Here is a 4,627-nt window from a genome sequence, read left to right as displayed (position 1 = left end):
TTGGCATGTACTTTTGATTTAATGTATGCTGTGAATTCAGTTGTGAATAGTCTATAAATATTGATATGCTTATTGTGTGTCATTGGAGACTATTTAAAGATAGGGTGTGTCATTTACAACTAATATCCACACTGTTTTACAACCCCTACCACTCTCCACCTTGAACTTTCATCATTCCAAACTGAAACTATAACTACTAAGCAATAATTTCCTGTTCCTTGCTCCTTTCAGCTCCTGGCAAATATTTTTCTTCTCTCTCTTTTTTTTTTTGGTACTGGGGATCAAACTGGGGACCTTGGGCTTGCAAGGCAGACAGCGGAACCACTGAGCTAAATCCCCAGCCTTGGCAAATATTTTTCTACTTTGTATCAGTTTGACTATTCCAGTTACCTCATGTAAACTGCATCATACAGTATCTGTTAGTGTATCTTATTTCACACAGCGCAGTGTCTTTAGGATTCATCTCTGTGTAGCATATATCAGAATTTTCTTCCTTTTTAAGGGTGAATAATGTCCATTGTATGTGTAGTACCACATTTCGTTTATTCATCTATCAATACATTTGTGTTGTTTTTACCTTTTGGCTTATTACGAGTAATGCTGCCCAGATCACTGATTTGCAAATGCAATACCTGTTCATCTCCCTGCTTTCAGTTCTTTTGCACTTATACCCAGAAGTGGAAGGATGGGTTAGAGCTGGGTAGGACTAGAAGCAGAAACTATTTAGGATGCTAGGACTGTGACCCAGGCAAAAGTGCTTAAATCCTGATAGATCCCAGAAAACCTACCAAAATCACATGGGATTTAATGGCAGGTTATAGGATTTCAAAATGGAGAAGAAACTGAAGTGACTGAGTTTCTAAGATTTTGTTTCTTTTTTCTTTTTTTTTCTTTTGGTACGGAGGATCGAACTCAGGACCTTGCACTTGCGAGGAAGGTGCGGTGCTACTGGGCTACATCCCTAGCCCAAAGATTTTGTTTTTCTTGGGAAAGTGATTTTTATTTTAGGAATATAGTTTTTAACATATACATTAAATCTCACCCTTGCCAAGCCTCCAAACACTCTTCCCTTACCCACCTATATTTTTTGTCCTTTAGCACTTATACTCTAATATATGTTACTTAGTAATTATATTTATTTCCTGTCCACCTCTACTTGAAAAAGCCCCCAAGGGCAGGGAGTTTTCTAGGTTTTGTTCCTCAGTATCGTGAGACTCTTGAACAGTGCCTAGCACATAGTAAGTTCTCAATAAATACACATTGGCTGAATGAATGGATGGATGGAGCATCTGAGAGCCAATATCTACATGCTTGAAGAGGAAGCATCAGCCCCATGGCACATAATAAAACTTAGGTACAAAGTGGTAAATAATCTTGGGAAGTGGTAGAACCAGGATTGAACCCAGGTAATCTGACTCTAGAGCCACATACCTTAATGTTCTCAGTATACAATACCATCTCATGGGGTGAAGAGGTGAAAGGGGAGAAGTGAAAGGAGATTGGGGATCTGATGCCCAGCGTGGCAATTGACACCCTGAAAGTAGATGATCATAACAAGACAGAAGATTAACGATAGATACTTATCTTTCCCCATTCATCCTCATAAGGGCTATTGCTAATTATGGTGGTCTGGTGGATTTTTTTTGTAGCATCTCAGATCTATAGTACTGTGAAGAACAGGTTCAAATCACTCATTTTCCAGAAGTGGTATATGTGGGAAACCCAGTTATAATAAAAAATGGCCTCCCCTTTATGAAATTCAGTGTTGCGCTCATATATAACAAGTTTGAGTATTTAACGTATTAAAAAAAATGATGGTGCACCTCACAACCCTAAAAGACAGCCTCAAGAAATCATAACAAATGACAATGCCCATTGGAATGGAGCAGAATATTGAGGTATCTTGTGGGTCACCAGTAGTTTAGTGGAAGCACAGGATGTGAAAGCAGTCCCCATTATCACTTCTTAACTACTGAGAGCCATAAATCGCCAGATGGACACTTAGAGAGTTACATCAAAAGCCTTTAAGTAGGTTGTTCTGATAATTACACTTTCAGAGGTAATGCTGGAAAACTCTTTGCACCTGTTAAATGTTTTAGAGGCACGTCTCTGTGCTCCCCTACTAGCAAATGGCCTTTTTATTGTAACAGCTAGGGCTCATATGTGGATTTGCTGACTGCTATACACTGGAATATCTAAATAATCGAAGGCACATTTTATGAAAACAAATTACATCTGATTCAATCTAAATAGCCAGTTTGTGAAACTGGTCTAAGCTACCACCTATTCAGTGTCTCACCATTTAGCGAGAGGAAAATGAACTATATGACTGCTCTGGGGAGAAACAGGTTTTCTGGTTTTTCTAATTTTAATCAGTATTTGTTAGTCAAAGAATATCTGATAAACCTCCAGGAAAAACAGGCAATGGTGGAAATTCTGAGGAGGCAGTATATTCTGAGTTTTGGGCTTTTTTTGTTTTTTGAGACAAGTTCTCAGTAATTCAAGCTGGCCTTGAACCAGCAGTGATCTTCCTGTTTCAGCCTCCCCAGTGCTGGGATTACCAGTGTGTTCCATCACACCCGGCTGTTCTGAAAACTAAGTGATTATGTGCAGGTGGCTTGTATGCAGACATTTGAAGTACATCCCACTGGACCTCATTTTTTCTGTTGTATCATGAGAGTTTTCACCCAGAATCTCCAAATCTGTGCCCCCAAAGTTGACATTTCCTAGAGCATCAACATGTTGGATTTTTAACCCAGGGCTCATTGTTCTCAGTTGCTTCTGATAAATCTGTATTTATATACAGCTAAATTATTATTTTTAAACATTTTTCTTTAAGCTCAAATCTAGGGAACTGGGAGTTTAGTTCAGTGGCAGAGTGTTTGCGTAGTACACATGAGGCCCTGGGTTTCATCTTCAGCACTGCCAAAGAATAAACATTTAAAACTCTAAAAACATTTGTTTTGAAAATTAAGATTTACATGACTACTTAATTTGCCATAGCTATAAAATATTTACAAGGAACATTAAATACTGAATGATATCCTTGCTAGGTATTCTTAAAAACTGACTCCGAGGTTTGCTTTTTCTTTAGCAAAAAGCAGATGAGCAAGTGTTAGTCTGAGACATAAAATCAAGTTTTCTTTTGATGATATCAGAAGGATTAGAAGAGCATTAGAATCTCACAATGGCATTTATTGCATTTTACATGCATTGTCCCATGTCCTTTTTGGTGCTCATCCTACGTTATGGAAAACCACTTAGTCTCCAAGATTTCTTTTGGTCCTAGTATTTAGTAGCTAGCTCAGGTTTTGGGGTCACACAGACTGGGATTCTGGGTGCTGTCATCAAGTCTGTTAATCAGGATATGGACAACATCTGGCTCACAGTGTTGGGAAGATTAATGGAGATGACAAGCATACAATCCATAGCATAACACCCGGCGTACAGTAGAAACTAAACAAATGTGAAACTCTTATTTTCCTTATGAATTAGACTTAACCCAGGAACCTAATTTCAGGAGTGGCTGCATGCTTTTGAATGATACATATTCAAAATACACTTCTTCTCTCATCAGTGAAAGTAGCTCTATTTTCAGAAGCTCTTTTTTTTATATACTTTTTTTTGAAACAAAATGAATTTAAATATAAGCGCTGTGTTTGTATAGGGAGAAACAACAAGACACCATACTAATAAAAATGAAAGATTGATATGTACCTAAATTTTAATGTCCAGACTTGCATAGCTAATTAGAGAAAAGACCCCATGGGGATGAGAATGTGTTGGGAGAGAAAACAAAGATTATGAATAAATTTTAAATCTCTGTCTTCAACATTAAAAGAGCTCATTGTTCTCAGTTGCTTCTGATGAACCCGGTGGGAATATCAGTGATCTTTGTTCCTGCTGAACACCAAGAACCATCGTGTAAAATGGAAGCAAACAGCTGGCTAAATGAAAGCTTCCTTGGAAGTTCACTGATACAGAGTTGTGGGACAGGAGGGGTAGCGGAGGGGTGGGAGGGGCTCTGTAAGGTTTAGTTCATCTTGAGTAAACACCTTTTCTGCTTTCCCCTAATAGAAATGGAAAGAATTTTAACCAAAGCCAAGTTCAGAAAGTGGGAAAGAGTATTTTGTGTGGAACAGATACAAAAGTGCTTTAATTTCACGAAAACGGAACTCTGCTGAGCTCCTCGTACATGAAATGCTATTGCACACTTACCCGGGGCGGGGTCGGCACTCTTAGGATAGCTGGTGTAGACGTGACCACGAGCTCCTTTAATACAGTTGTGATGGATCAATGTGACCCCTGTCCTGTCCCTTTCATCAGTGTGGGGAGGTGTGAGAATCTCTGGGGTTTTAGCCGGAAGTCTGGTGAACCAGGGAAGGCGGGGCCAGTTTGTGAAGGAGAGAAGACACCGTCTTACCTGGGATTTCACAAATCTCGTCTTTTGTCACTTTCAACATTTTGTGCCAGGCTTTCTCGTTTTTCCACAAATATCAGACCAAAGGAATCCATACCAAGATATTTCTGAGTAATGCCCTTCTCTCTGGGGAAAAGCAAGTCCTAGACATCATTTAACTTGAAAGAATGCAACCATTGAGGCGTGCCTGCAGGTAGGAAAGGGGGT

This window comes from Heterocephalus glaber, unplaced genomic scaffold (assembly GCF_053883595.1).
Source record: "Heterocephalus glaber isolate CG9 unplaced genomic scaffold, H.glaber_assembly_v1.0 deba00001577, whole genome shotgun sequence".
NCBI classification, from domain to species: domain Eukaryota; kingdom Metazoa; phylum Chordata; class Mammalia; order Rodentia; family Bathyergidae; genus Heterocephalus; species Heterocephalus glaber.
Note: the sequence above shows the minus strand (reverse complement) of the source record.